Here is a 16648-nt window from a genome sequence, read left to right as displayed (position 1 = left end):
ATGCGGTTTATGACATTATACGCAGAGGATCTTTGATCGGATTGTGATACCGGCTATGGTGTTCGCGTTAGCAAGGTCCTATCATTTATTATAAATAATTAAAGATTCTGAGAAAATCAATCAATCAATATATCTTTTAAAAATCAATTATCTTTATTTAAATCAATGCATATAACCTATAATTCGTCATAGTGACGAATTAAATCTAGTTTATTTATTTATTCTTTCCTTAGCACTATTTGTCCGTGAATTATCTTGGCATCAGTTTCATCTATCTAAGTCAATTTTTCAGAGTATATTCCTTATGGCCAGGAATCGATGTGGTTATGTTTTCACGATGCGCAATCAAAAATTACGCGGTCTACGCGCGATTTAACGAAATCACGTTTGTAGTCATATCTTCACAAACATGAATCACTTTTAAACAAAATTTGGTACTCATAAATTTCAGGTCATATTTCATCATATGGCAATACAATTCCGTGCGTAGCTCATATAACGCATGCGTACGCGCGCTTAAAATGTTGAAAATTGTCAGAATTTATTTTCGATGAAATTAGAGTACGTTTCAGGCAATTTTAAGCGTTTAAAAAATTGCCATGAGTGCGCAGATTTTTGCACGCGCACTGCGCGTCAAACGTTAATGCGCACTGTTTGTGTCCGATTACTGTTGTATAACCTTTCTTTAATAATATCATCATATTTTATTCACTTTTCAACGCGAAACAGCGTTATACGAGCACGTCAAAAGTGACGGGCTACGCACGTGTAAGTTAACAAAATGGTGAAAATATGCTAAATTTTAAAATTAATATATATCGTTAGAATGCTCGGGAACACCTATTTTTTATTTAATTTTCTTGAAGTGTATGTATCATATGTATGATTTATTATGAAATTAGAAGAACAAAAGTTGATTAAGTCATCATTAATGGCATATTAAATTTAACAAAATTAATTTCGACAATCAAACAAATTATAACATTTTCTTAGGCCAAAATAACAAACTTAATGTTAACTTTCTTCCTTAAGAAGTTCATATATTAAAGTTAAAAGTATATAGTTTGACAGTGCATCATTTTTTTTAATTTTTAAAGATGTCATCATAGTAAAACATTATAATTCATTGCGGTATGTAATAATCTATCTGCACCAAAGTGGTTACTGCATAGTAAATACACGGAGGAATCTTTCCATAACTTTTAGTCAGTTGTGTATGGCTCGGTGGTCTTTGCTCGTGTCTATAGCATTCAAGTACCGAGATCGAGTCTCACCTTGGGAAACGAAACAAAATAAGTTTTTTTTTATTATCCGTATTGTTTGTTCAAATTTATTTCTTAGTGTATAGATTATACACATGATTTATAATGAAATCTAGATAAAAATTAACTTATGTCTTTATTATTATGTAACAACAAATGTGGTTAATGACATTATACGCATATGGATCTTTGATCGGATTGTGATACCGGCTATGGTGTTCGCGTTAGCAAGGTCCTATCATATATTATAAATAATTAAAGATTCTGAGAAAATCAATCAATCAATATATTTTTTAAAAATCAATTATCTTTATTTAAATCAATGCATATAACCTATAATTCGTCATAGTGACGAATTAAATCTAATTATTTTTGTGTCTGAACCATGCCGCGGATTAGCGTTAGGGAGCTGTTACTCCGCGCCAGTGGCGTTAGCGAGCTTTCGTAACGGGCGCTAACGGGACGGTAAACGTGCAGTACGGCCGGTTTAACCAACCGTGACCGTACTCATTTACTAGGCTCCCGTCATGTCTGTTTGTTTCGTTTTGTTCACGCGACGGGAACATGTGCGCGACGTCATAGTGCGATCAGGTATCATCATCAGTTGTCTCGGCTTTCAGCATCTCACACAACATGGCGAACCTACATAGGTTACGAGATGCAGCGCTCTTGTTGCTGCCTATATTTCAGATGTTCTAGACGAGGAAGAATTCATTATGTTGTATAGTATGAATTCTCCAAGTTTTCAGTATAAAAGCGATGAATATCAATTCAACTTAGATAAATTCAACGATGATGAATGCAAAAGCTATTTCAGGCTATTTCAGGCTAGGCCTAGGCCGAATCTCTAAGCCAATTTTTTTATTTTATATTTTGTATCACTGATCTAGAGCACTACATTGTTAGTTAGTAAGTAATGCTTAAATTAAATAATTAAATATATTTTTACTTCTCTGGAGGACCAAACTTAAAGCCTTGGCTTAGTAATGCGTCCTGCTCACACAATTGTATTTATTAATTTATGTTTCTGTATTATATTGTATTGTATTGTGTGAAACAATAAACTTGAAACTTGACATTAATGAACATTCATTTAATATGCTATAGCCTAGTCCATGTTTGATTACAATAAGTTAAAATAACGACTGATTAAACTGCTTTACTCTTGACGATACTACTTCCATCGTGTCCTCCATAATTAAAATACACAGCTGAATGTACCGTACGTTTCAGACAGGACGCTATTTCTTCTCACTACCGTTCTCAAATTTAACGCTACGGTGAGTCTCAAATTTCTGCGCATGCGTGGATCACATTTCGGTTCAAATTACCGTACTGAACTACTTCCGTACTACAACGAAAGCTCGTTATTAACTCTACGCGGGCGGGAGGCGATTTTTTTTTTTCGTACATAAGTTGGGGACCCCTCATGAAACGTCACAAAATAAACATGAATAATTCATCAGTTAAATTTGTTGTTCCGTGTGCACCCAAGCGTATAGCAACAAGAAGTGATTTACACAACTGCGATAGGGTGTGTAGAAAGCGACGACCTCGAATTGGACGACCCCAACGACCCGGGCGACCTCGAATTGAACGACCTCGAATTGAACGACCCATAACACGAAACCGACGACCCCTATAGCCTAGCCTAGCCTAGGCCTAAGTGTGGTATAACATCCCGAAGCCGAACATAGCCAAAGATCTTTAAACTATACCTCATTATATAATACTCGCAAGCAAGCAATTGATTGAAAAAATACAGAAATATCGCCATTTGATACTGATTGTGTCGACACGAACAAACGAAAAGATATGGAACGCCAAGAGTGCATCATTAAAACTGCATTCGACATATTAAAAATAAATTAAAAAGAAATAAATATTATACAATACATGGTTAAACCATGGACGTATAATTACATCTCGTCTTCTTATAACGAACACTATAGGCATGTGCATGGGGGGATATGACCGGTTGGGCCGCCGACAAGTTGAGCCGCCGGTAATTTCTATGAAACGGCCAGTGCGTCTTTTACGACATTTCGCGTAGTAATAGAGTGGTGTCCTAGTAGGCCCTACATAAGTTCATGGTCTTTAGGTTTATTGTGTCATGAAAATAAATAATAATTACATACTACAATTTTGTTGGTTTGAAACAGCAAAGGAAAGTAGTCATATTTAATAATTTAATTGTTTTTAATCTTTCAAGGTAAAAATGCAGTGCACTCCATAATATTTTTCTCGCGTGTGTATGCCTACCACGTAAAATCACATTGTCTCTCAGGACTAATAGAGTATTGATATTCTTCGAATGAGGTTAAATAATTATTATTTTTTATTTACTATCTTTTAATATCATATTTTATTGAATTTTACAATGTTAATACACAAAATATTTTACTAAAAAACGGTGATTTTATGCAATTATTTTACTTCAACTGCCGCCTGAGGGGGAAACATGTTTACGTCATTTTTGGCTAAAAACGATCATTTTCGGTCATGTTTTAAGCCTTATATTTTGGAATCTACAAGTCAGATATTCATAATTATTTCTCTTTAATTATAATATTTAATAATATATACTAAAAACCGTGATATATAAACTTTGGAATATACATCGTTATATCTAATAATTAATATAAATAGAACTTCTATTAAATAGAAACGAGCACCGGCGAAAGTAAGCATTTGGCGTTTCATAGAAAATAACGTTTTTCTGGCGGCGCCTCAACTTGTCGGCGGCTCAACTTGGCCTAATCCTGCATGGGGAGGGCCATAAGAAAGCTTTACATTTCACACATGCATTGTAGGCCTATACGGTCAAACCATGGAGGTATAACAATATTTTTATACCTCTATGGTCAAACCATGGAGCTGGTCAAACCATGGAGGTAAACAAACCTTACCTGCCGCTGAAAAAGGGGCCTGGTTTGCCATGTTTATGATATTTCGTGTGCTAATCGAGTCGAATGCAGTTTTAATGATGCACTCTTGGCGTTCCATATCTGTTCGTTTGTTCGTGTCGACACATTCAGTATGAAATGGCGATATTTCTGTATTTTTTCAATCAATTGCTTGCTTGCGAGTATTATATAAGGTATGGTTTAAAGATCTTTGGTTATGTTCGGCTTCGGGATGTTATACCATACTTAGGCCTAGGCTAGGCTAGGCTATTATAGGGGTCGTCGGTTTCGTGTTATGGGTCGTCCAATTCTAGGTCGTCCAATTCGAGGTCGCCCGGGTCGTTGGGGTCGTCCAATTCGAGGTCGTCGCTTTCTACACACCCAACTGCGATACGATACTTTCTACGTAGGCCTAGGATTCTAAGTCAATTCACGTGATTGCCTTCGCGCACTCTTCTTCACACATAATGTGTCGAGTCGAGGCTAATCGACAGCTAGGCAAGAAATTAAACTAAGTAGTAATTCATTGGACATAGCCCAAAGAAAGCTTAGACCCACAAGAATAAAGAATGTGTATAATTTGTGTACTGTATTTTTTTTAATTCTGCTATTTTATTATCAAACAATATGCATGATGTACTCAAAGGAACTTTAAAAATGCGCGTATATGAACACATGAGATGGGAAGATTTGACCCACGAGAATAAAAAATGTATTTTTGTGTAATTTATTGTTTAATTTTGCTGACTTATTACTCGGATTGTGTCATACCAAAGATAACTATCTTTGGTCATACCTAACACACACACGTCACACACACCCACAGCTACTACTAGAATAGACATGGGTTTAGACTCTTAGAGACTAATAATTAGGCCTAATAGTATTAATAGAAACTATAATTTTAACACGTAATTCTTTAGTAATAAATTATATTAAAAACACCATAAACTAAAGGCTGATTATTTCGACAATCCACACAAAACGCCGCTATTCTTCTATGAAATCGCACGCCGCAACAGCGGAGATAGGCCTAGAATCGTACCGCACTTGTGTAATCGCTTCTTGTTGCTATACGCTTGGGTGCACACGGAACAAGAAAATTTAACTGATGAATTATTCATGTTTATTTTGTGAAGTTTCATGAGGGGGTCCCCAACTTATGTACGAAAAAAAAATTGCGGGCGGGAGAGGGTAGATTTCATAACGCTAATCCAGTGATGCATCAGTGATTTTAACCTTAACCAATGAAAATACACGACCACGATTAGCAGACAGCAACTACATACCCGTACCCTATGATACGACAGCGAAATAGCTATGTAAAATGTATTTTCAGGTTCAGATTTTAAAGAACAGTAAAGTTGGCGTCAGTGATGATATGTTCATAAATTAAATCAATTAATCAGATAATTGTCCGTGTAACAATTACGTTTTAAATTATTTTGAATTAAAATGCAATTCTACAAGTAGTAAGAGCAAATCAGTATATTTGAAGGTAAACATTATATAAATAAAAAAAAACAAAAAACAATGTAATTGTCATGAATGTATACATATAATTCTATCTGCTTTGACCTGATCAGAGTGTTTTAAACGCAAGGGATTGGAATGTTGGTCGTTGTGTCTGAACACCTTGGCTTTTAACGCCACGGATTACCGTACCCCTTGCGTAGCTAACTCCACCGTAACTCCGTGAACATACCCTTAGATTATATTAATCTTTGTATTTATAATTCGCAATTATACAGTAGTTTAAGCAAAAACTTCATGGACAGTGCAATTAAAACAAAGATTGTATAGCGCCGCTACGCGGCGCAAGATAGGTAACTGGGTGAGACATTTGTAATCCATGGACGCCATTCCGGCGGACAAGTTTGAACCGGAATAAAGTCGTTGTCAAGGCAATATCCACAATGTTTCGGTTAAAGAATGAAGTTGTCTAACCAAACATATAAATGTAAACACACAGAATTAATCGGAAAGTGTCCAGATCCCAAAGAAACTTTTATTTTACTTTGTTTACATAATTTCTTCCCTTTTCCATGAATCAATCATAAGGATGGTTAACCACAGATACTTCGAGGCGGACCGCAACATTTAAACCATTTACATTTAAATCACAATAATAACCTGTCCGCCCGAATGGCGTCCATGGATTTACTGGGCGCGTAGTGTTATAAGATAGGAGCTTGGCAACAGTTACCTATCTTGCGCCGCGTAGCGGCGCTATATAATCTTTGATTAAAATAGCATAATTCACAAAGTTATGTTTATTTACATTGCCACATTAGTTCACAATATGATAATGATCGTCTGGAAAAATTATTATCATGAACTTATGGGCATCGTGTTGGATAAAACATTTTTCTTCTGTAACATTGTTCATTTTTCTTGAAATGCAATCCGCATGTCGAAATGTACGGTATTTTTCTTTTTTCTCTCTCCTTCTTAGTGGTCAATGTAATGGCATCTAGGGAAACAAAGACGATTATAAGGGCATTAAACTTCCGAATAATGACAATAACATAGAAGGTAGAATTAGCCAATTAGCCGATGATATAACTTTCATAATACAGTACATGAACAAAAATGGCAACAACAGACATAAATCATCAAAGAAAAAAATTCCGTCACTTTAAAAAAAACTTTCTAACATTGAATAAAAAAAAACATTAATATTTTATAAATAAATGTTCACATTGCAGTAACTGTCAAGAAAAAAAACAATTTAAATTGTTCCATTTGTTTCAAATGTTTTCAGAGTAGCATTTTTTTTTATGAATACATTTTTCTATATTATTATTTCGAATTAGTAAAATTAATAGGTCCTGTCTTTCAGCATAGGTTAACCTTTACGTTGTATATAAATGTATTGCTTACTAATAACTAAACTTTGGGTAAAATATGATTTAACGCACTATAAAACGGATAATCAAAACCAAAGAAAATATTTTCTCTGGAATTAGCCACACTTGTTAATAATTATAATTTTTTCATTCTAACCACAATGTTGACACGGTAGAAGTTCAGTTTTCCCTTTAGCAGTTAGCTTCAGAAATTAATTTGTTTTGATAATTCGGTGTAATATTTTGTATTATATAACACCTATATAAATTCCTGTCATTTGATTGGACAAATGTGGGTAACATGGCGTGCAATAGTTCGCACTATTCAACGATCGTTAAATAGTACTTTTTGAAAAATTTTTGTGTACGAAAAAAAAAACGTTTCGCGGATGAAAAAAAATCTAGTATACAAATTACCCTAAATTGTAGATATACTGTAATATGGCTCTGTACTGTGAAATACAACAGCGCCACCTGTCGTCTGGCCTCAGTTTTGTTTCTCTTTTAAACATTTTTATTTTGTGTAGGAAAAAAAAAGTTTCGCGGATGAAAAAAAATCTAGTACTGTAAACAAATTTTAATTGTTAGATATATACTGCATCTGTAATATGGCTCTCTGTACTGTGAAATACAACAGCGCCATGGTCTGAGTTTCGTTTGTAAACACCACCGCGGGCAGCAGATTTTTGTGTACGATTTGGACATATATATGTACTAATTTCATTCAAAAAGGCATTTAAATTAGCTTTAGATCGTTTTTAGGATTTTGATTAATTAATGAGGACATTACCTACAATTGTTGGAAAAACCATAATTAGCCTAGATAAGTTCCAATTGTCTGTCGAAGTTTTGCCTTTCAGCCAAGCTAGGCCATGCTAATTACTATTTATTAGGCTAGGCGTTTTAGCCTTACTAGGCCTAGGATTGTTTTATTTGGTCGTTTGTTGACACAACTAACACAAAAGTAGGTGTGTTTCCATATAAATATAACATTTAATATGGTTCTAGGACACCTACCCCCTAGACAGTTACCCCAGATGTTTACCACCCGGACAACTACCCCCCGGACAACTACCCCCTTAGGACAACTACCCCCTTAGGACAACTACCAACTTAGGACAACTACCCCCTTAGGACAACTACCCCCTTAGGATAACAACCCCCGGACAACCACCCCCTTAGGACAACTACCCCCCCCCCCCCACAATCTAAAAGTAGACAAATATATAGGACCGGTTTCTGTAAAAATGAAATCACCTGTTTTTAACGGGTGTTTCGAAACTAGAGACCCGAGACCAGAGACCTGACACGAGACCCAATACGAAAAGGGAGACCTATATTTGGGTCTCCCTTTTCGTATATTAGGGTCTCCCTTTTCGTATAGTGTGGTCTCTCTTTTCGTATAGTGGGGTTTCCCTTTTCTTATAGTGGATCTCCCTTTTCGTATATTTGGGTCTCCCATTTTGTATATTTGGGTCTCCCTTTTCGTATATTTGGGTCTTCCTTTTCGTATATTTGGGTCTCCCTTTTCGTATATTTAGGTCTCCCTTTTCGTATATTAGGGTCTCCCTTTTCGTATAGTGGGGAATCTCTTTTCGTATATTGGGGTCTCCCTTTTCGTACGTGGGTCTCCCTTTTCGTATATTTAGGTCTCCCTTTTCGTATTGGGTCTCTGGTCTCGGGTCTCTAGTTTCGAAACACCCGTTTTTAACCGATTATTCTGTTTAACAGCACGCTAGACCCTAGATGTGCTAGATTTAAAGTACCGTACTTATTGAAAAAACGGCCTGGGCTGTTTATTGTTTAGGTATATATATAAACTTTATTTAGACACGAGACTGATGTGCAGTACAACTCGTTCAATCAATATTGATTGTTTTTACACAAGTTCGTGATACTGTATTAAAAAAAAAAATCAACACCATATAGGCTAAATACGACAGAAACGAAAAAAATTGAAATTGAAAAGAAACAAAATTACAGCAGAATCCCCTTCATCTGACACCTCTATTTTGGGTACACCATACCGGTACTTCCCGTGTAAACGGAAACCCTTATCGAAGTGTATAATTTATGGGGATTCTACTGTAATACATAATAAATCTTTTTGATTTCATTTACCTTAAAATAATAGTGATAAAACACACATTTTACATAGTATTTAGCCATTTTAAAAGTTGGATGTACACCATCGTAGATTACCATACCATTATGTTTTACAATGCATTTTTCAGATACGTTTTAAACAACTTAACTGAATTTGGAAGGGTATCAACATTGAGACTATTCCATATAATTGCTCCACGATAAGACAGACTTCGTTTTTTAAAATCGGTTTTTGGCTTCGGGATGAATAGCTGTGTATCACTGTGCCTTAGATTATAATTTATATCATTGTATGTAAATACATTATTTAGGTAAGGTGGGGCATTATCTGTCAAAACCTAATATATAACCATACAACATTCATATCTATCTTGATAAAATAAAGGTGACCAATTAATTTGTCTTAGTGCCTCACTACTAGGTGTGTCCCATGTTAGACCACACACGATTTGAGCTGTTCTGTTTTGGATAGTTTGAACTCTTTTCATTAGAGTTTGACTACTATTTCCCCAAATTATGTCACAATAGGTCAAGTAAGGTATTACAATAGAGTTTGCAATATGTTTTGTGGAAAATAATAGCTACATCGTCTGAGCATACCCAATCCATTTAGAGCTTTACCTCAAATGTATTCAATCTGATTTTTCCATGATAAATGTTCGTCTATTATGATACCGAGATGTTTGCAATATCGAACGCGTGGTACAACATCGTTATCTATATTAACTGATCTATTTTTAGTCGCGTGGAAGCGACTCTATAGTTCACTATGTCGGTCGGTCGGTCTGTCTGTCTGTCTGTCGGTCTGTCTGTCTGTCTGTCGGTCCGGTATCACTATGCGTTTTATCGCTTTCTGACCTTATCTTGATATCAGTTTAATCTAGCTAGGTCAATTTTTCACAGTATATTCCTTATGGCCAGGAATCAATGTGGTTACGTTTTCACGGTGCGCAATACAAAATTACGCGGTCTACGCACGATTTAACGAAATCACGTTTGTAATCATATCTTCACAACCATGAATCACAATTAAATAAAATTTGGTACTCATAATTCAGGGCATAAATCATCATATGGCAATACAATTACGTGCGTAGCGCATGTAACGCATGCGTACGCGCGCTTAACATTTTTAAAATTTATTTTCGATGAAATAAGAGTACATTTCAGGCAATTTTAAGCGTTTACAAAATTGCCATGAGTGCGCATATTTTGCGCGCGCACTGCGCGTTAAATGTTATTGCGCACTCTTTTTGCCCGATTTCTGTTTTCTTGACTTACTTTTCAACTCGAAATTACGTTATACGAGCACGTCGAAAGTGACAGGCTACGCACGTGTAAATTAAAAAAAAATAAATGTTTTTAAACATTTCAACATTTTTAAACATGTTCAGTAATTTCGGTCAGTATAGTTCACTATGTCGGTCAGTCGGTCTCTCTGTCTGTCTGTCTGTCGGTCCGGTATCACTATGCATTGTAGCACGCGACTTAATGGCTGTTGGCCTTGTTTTCTTTGGTGGTTGCCAATCGGTTTGTCGATCCGATCAACATGAACTCTGATTTAGAGACATTTAGACTCAATTTATTATTTTTTAGCCAATCGTCGATTTGTATAAGTTCTTCATTTATACTTTGGTATATTTCATTTTCATTTTTTGAAGAACAATAAATTTAGTGGGCCCACGATTGACCCCTGAGGCACTCCACATTGGATGTGTGTATAGTCAGACAATGTATTATTTACATTTGTGAATTGCTTTTGCTCAGACAGATAGCTCTCGAACCATTTTAAAACATATTTACTTAAACCATAAAGTCTCAATTTGCTTAATAGTATGTTATGGTTTACCGTATCAAAGGCCTTTTTAAAATCTAGTAAACAGATTCCGACCAGCTTACCCTCGTCTATTGCACTATACCAGTCTTCCGTCACTTTTGTAAGTGCAGTAGATGTTGAGTATGATGGTTGAAAACCTGATTGATTTATACATAACAGATTATTATTATTAAAAACGACTCGTTCAATTATTTTTGAAAGTATAGGTAGGACGGAAATGGGACGATAATTATTAGGGTTAGTTTTTTCACCATTCTTAAAAATTGGCGTGACCTTTGCTATTTTCCACGTATTTGGGAATTTACATGTTGTGAAGGAATGATTTATGATTCTTGTAATTGTTGGGGATATAATCGGGGCAGACAGTTTTAGAATGCTCGGTGGTAAGTTATCATGACCAGTGGCTTTGTTTTTTGAAAGATTACTTAAGTATTTATATACAAATTCACATGTGATGTGTTCGAATTCAAAATTATTTTCGGTGAAAGCATCGATTTCATCATAATTTATATCATTTATCGGCTCATGTATTTGTGATGCAAGATTTGAACCTATATTTGAGAAAAATGTATTAATTTCATTTGCGATGTCCTTGGCTTTATAGAGGACATCGCCATTATCATTGCAAATTGTTTGAATAGTTTTAGTTTTCTTTTTTGACGATATAATATATCTTATGGTATCCCATGTTTTTTTTACATCGTTTTTATTTTCTTTTATACTTTCTTGAATAAAATTAGCTTTACTTTTACGTATTAATTTATTGCACATATTTCTATACTTTCTGTACCTTTTCCAGAGTGATTCATTTTTAGAATGTTTACATTCTCTTTTGAGTTTATCTCTTTCTCTCATATTTTCAATTACATCATCAGAGAGCCAAGGAGCTGTTTTTTTTACGTACCCTGTGTTTCTTCCAAGGAGCATGTTTATCTAAGATGTTGGTTAGTGTAGTTTCGAGAAGTTTGTTGGCACTCTGACTTACGTCGCCACTGGCGGTAATACCATTCCAATTTACCATTAATAAATCGTTTAAAAAACTGTCTTCATTAAATTTTTAAAGTTTCGTGTCATTTTATAATTATGATCCTGTTTAATAATTTTATTTGTTTTATTGGAATCTTTATTATTTTTCGCCCCTTTCCCTATTGGCATTGAGTGGTCACTTAAGCCGACGTGGATAACTCCAGACTTTAATATTTTAGAAACATTTGAGAAATACATAACATCTATTAATGTTGAGGAATGTTTTTCTATACGTGTTGGTTCTTCAATGATCTGTTTTAGATTAAAATTTTCACTTAATTCAATTAGTTTCTTTGTGTAGCAATGTGGATTGTCAGACATAACGTCACAGTTTAAATCTCCCATCATCATAATATCTTTGTGTTCCAGTTCAATCTTTTGAAATATATTTTGTAAATATTCAAAAAGAACTGCTGTAGTATTTGGAGGTCTATACCACAATAGAACAATTAGATTTTTACATTTATCACGTACTATTTCAATAGATAGGAGTTCGAGTTCATTACACATTAGATCATTCCTAATTTTGTGGTTGGTTTTTAGGTTTATATAGAGTGCTACACCACCACCTTTTTTAGTTTTACGTCTATCTAGTCTGTGTAATATATAATTGTCAACATGAAAATCTTCATCAATAAATGTATTATCTAGAAATGTTTCTCTTAAGCCAAAAACATTGAAATTGTTGTTATTTTAGAATACGTTGCAATTCATCAAAATGTAAGTCTAGGCTACGTATATTTAAATGTGCAAATATAAAACCCTTTGATTTAGTTCCTCAAATATATGAGTATCTTTTTTTACTATTTGGTTTATATCTGTTATTGTATTATTCCTATCATTTATTACATATGAGTGGTTATCATTAATTAATACATCATCTATGGCCTGGGAACATTCAGTAGTATTGTTAGTCTCTTTTTCGGACTGTGACTTTAATGTACTTCTTAGACTCTTTGGTCAATTTTTTCGTTCGTAATAATAATGATCATAATTATGTACACTAGATGGCACGCTCGCTTCGCTCGCGTACCATCTAGGTCGTGCCCACAGATGGTTCTCGAATACACAGTATTTCCAGCGAGAAAAAAATGGAGATTTCAAATGTACGTACCGCAGGACTATAATACATTGTCGTTTACAGAAACGAATAAATATACACAATGATTTATGTAGTCAACCAAAATTAGCACCCTGGGAATTACTTCCGAGAGAGAAACAAAATGAGTCAAATTTTTTTATTTGGACTCATTTAAACAAACCCAATTTGTGTTTTGTATGTAACATTAAGGGTTGAGGGATGGGGGAAGAAGATAGGTACAAAGAGGAAACATTTTAAAATATATTCTTATCCACTCAGTAACGAAATATTGTTTTTAATGTTTTATAGGCCTATAAATAATATACCACTAAATACAGTAAAACATTTACGATTTAATACGGTACTTTGTTAAAACTCTCACTGTCATAGTCGATTGAAATAGTAAAGTACATGTAACGATACACCACTACGACGTTTATATATTTTTAAATTATTAATTAATACAAACGTTGAGAAGCAACTGTCAGTAATAACGTTTATTTATTTGTATATTATATGTTTATAATCTAACAGTAGGGCCTACCCACACTCACAGTAATAAAGTTTATTTGTATATATTTTTATATTACATCTAACAGTACCAACACTCACAGTAAGAAATTTGCGATTCAAATTGCGATCAAAAGTGGTTAATACCTTAACAGTATTGTACAGCATTGCAATACTATTTATGTTTATTCTCCAAGGGGGCCCATAAATCTAAATCTATACCTTTATGGTTAAACCAAATAATTTGGAATGTTTATTTGTATATTATATGTTTATAATCTAACAGTAGGGCCTACCCACACTCACAGTAATAAAGTTTATTTGTATATATTTTTATATTACATCTAACAGTACCAACACTCACAGTAAGAAATTTGCGATTCAAATTGCGATCAAAAGTGGTTTTAACCATTAAAATACCTTAACAGTATTGTACAGCCAGGGAACTCCCTGGTACAGCATTGCAATACTATTTATGTTTATTCTCCAAGGGGGCCCATAAATCTAAATCTATACCTGTATGGTTAAACCAAATAATTTGGAATGTTCCATTCATCACAAATCAATACATTTGTAAAAACGTATATTAAATGTATCAAAATAGTATTTTTTAAAGAAAATCGGCCTGTCTTCAACATTATGATGCTGTACTCGAACTGTTCAACCGGTTTTCAGCTATTAAAAACAATTATCGTAGGAGGAGATAGGAAAATGCGAAGCCTCCTCGCATTTTTGTGGCGGGTATTTTTCAAGATGGACATCCATTAGACAGTGTATACCACGATCGGAAAACACCCCTATTTGGGGCAAATCGTTGAACCTAAATTCGTTTTAATCGTCAATAACTAATTATCTAACTTAATTTAATTAGTAAACAGGGTTACATCAGGTGGTTAAAATCAGTACCGAAAGTACGAACCAACTTTATATACCATCGAGTAAAAATTCTAGAAGTAAGGCGCGATTTACCGAATTTTGCCCTTACGTAAATTTATATATAGATTACCACAATATCTTGCTTTATGACCATATTGACCACATGATTTACATGTTAACTGTTCTTGATAGTAGCATTCGTAAGCTTGATGGTTGTTTAGTCCACATTTCCAGCATGGTTCATACATAATATAGTTTGACTCTTTGGAGCAGCCATAACTAAAGTGTTGGTAACTGTCATTTCTTGCTTGTTGATTATAATAACCATGTCTATTTCGTTTCTAGGGGCGTGTATTTTGATTTCTGTTTGTATGTAAAATGTGGAATAAATGTAGACCCTTAGTATGCCGTCGTCTATTTTTGCTATCGGCCTCAATTGTGTAGGTGAAACTTTCGTCAGAGATCAATCAGAGATCAAATCAAAGATCAAAACGAAGATCAAATCAAAGATCAAATCAAAGATCAGATCAAAATAAAGATCAAAAAGATAGGCCCAGGTGTGTGTTTCGTAATCAGCTTGGATACCGGTAGCGTCCTTGGATACGGTTGATAGGCACGCTATCAAACGTTAAACGTAGCGTTGTGAGGCCTAGTCAGACAAGTTTGTTGAAAAACACACCTTAACTTACGATTTGACTTATTTCAGGTGGTATGTTAGTAAGCTTGAAAGTTCAAATCAAACAATATGCAGGGCTCAGTTTAGCAATAAGTAAGACACAATCGATTTTGTGACTTTTAAACATACAATTTATTGCCGATTTTAAAAAGCGTCGTTCAACATGTACGCCCTCAACGTTTGATGGTGGTTTTTAGGTGGACATTTATTGGAAGAAAGTTGTTTATTCAATGGGAGGGGGTATAATCTAATGGAAATAGACGCCGATTATTCCATATGATGTTTCATGGGAGTGACATGGTCACCGTTTATTTGAGGGGAATTTATTTAAAGATCGCCCTTTATTCGGTGAGTGAACATTGAGGTCAAATATCAAAAGTGATATTATTCTTCAAGTGTACAAAAATACATATATGACAAATTTGAGACAAACATTAATTATTTTAAGACCAGTGGTTATCGAAGCATTGTCCTGACGCAAACATTATTATTATTATTAGCGAACCCAGTCTTTACAGTAAATACAGGGAGTACTATATAATACGTTCGACTATCCTATGATCATGTGTGACAATCTTCAGTTTATACCAGGCTATATTTATGTTCAATCTTTTACTTTTGTTTACAATAATGAATAGTAATTCGTCAAAGTAACGAATTAAAATATAGTTATTAATTCCTATTATACACTGTTGCAGAGTCAGGTTGTTGAATGGTCTGGGTGGTAGTTGTCCGTCCGGGGGATAGTTGTTCTAAAGGGATAGTTTTCTGGGTGTTAGTTGTCCAGGGGCTAGTTGTCCTACGGAGGTAGTTGTCCTAAAAGAGTAATTGCCCTCAGAGTATTGTCCAGGAAGTAGTTGTCCTACGGGGAGTATTGTGTCAGAGGTAGTTGTCCGCGGGGTAATTACCCGGGGGGGGGGGGTAATTGTCCGGGGGGTAATTGTTCCTAGGGGGTAATTGTCCGGGGGATAGTTGTCCAGGGGGTAGTTGTCCTAAGGGGGTTGTTGTCCTAAGGCGGTTGTCCGGGGGGTATTTGTCCGGGGGGTAGTTGTCCTAAAGAGGTAGTTGTCCTAAGGGGGTAGTGGTCCAGGTGGTTGTTGTCCGGGGGGGTAGTTTTCCGGGGGGTAAATGTCCAGGGGGTGAATATCCGGATACGATTTAATATAAAATTATTAAAAATCAAAATGTTACTCATACTGTTTTTAATCAATGTGAATGAAATGTAGTATAGGCCAGGCCTTGGCTAGGGTAGAGCTACCTTATTTATTTGATTCAAATGACAGGAATTTATTTAGACGTTATATAAAACAAATAATGAATGTTTTGTAAAGCGTTATTTCATAGACAACAAAATCCAAAAATAGTGCATGAACTATAGGAAAACGCTATACAAAAGCGTTCGAATTATTTGACACAAAAATGGCTTCTAATTTTCAATGTCGTAACTCTTTATATGTCTTTCATCACATCTAGGGAGGACTAATAACAAATGAGGGCGCTATGTATGCATAGTTTAAAT

The sequence above is a fragment of the Antedon mediterranea genome, chromosome 4, assembly GCF_964355755.1.
Source record: "Antedon mediterranea chromosome 4, ecAntMedi1.1, whole genome shotgun sequence".
Taxonomy (NCBI): domain Eukaryota; kingdom Metazoa; phylum Echinodermata; class Crinoidea; order Comatulida; family Antedonidae; genus Antedon; species Antedon mediterranea.
This window is presented reverse-complemented; position numbering follows the sequence as displayed.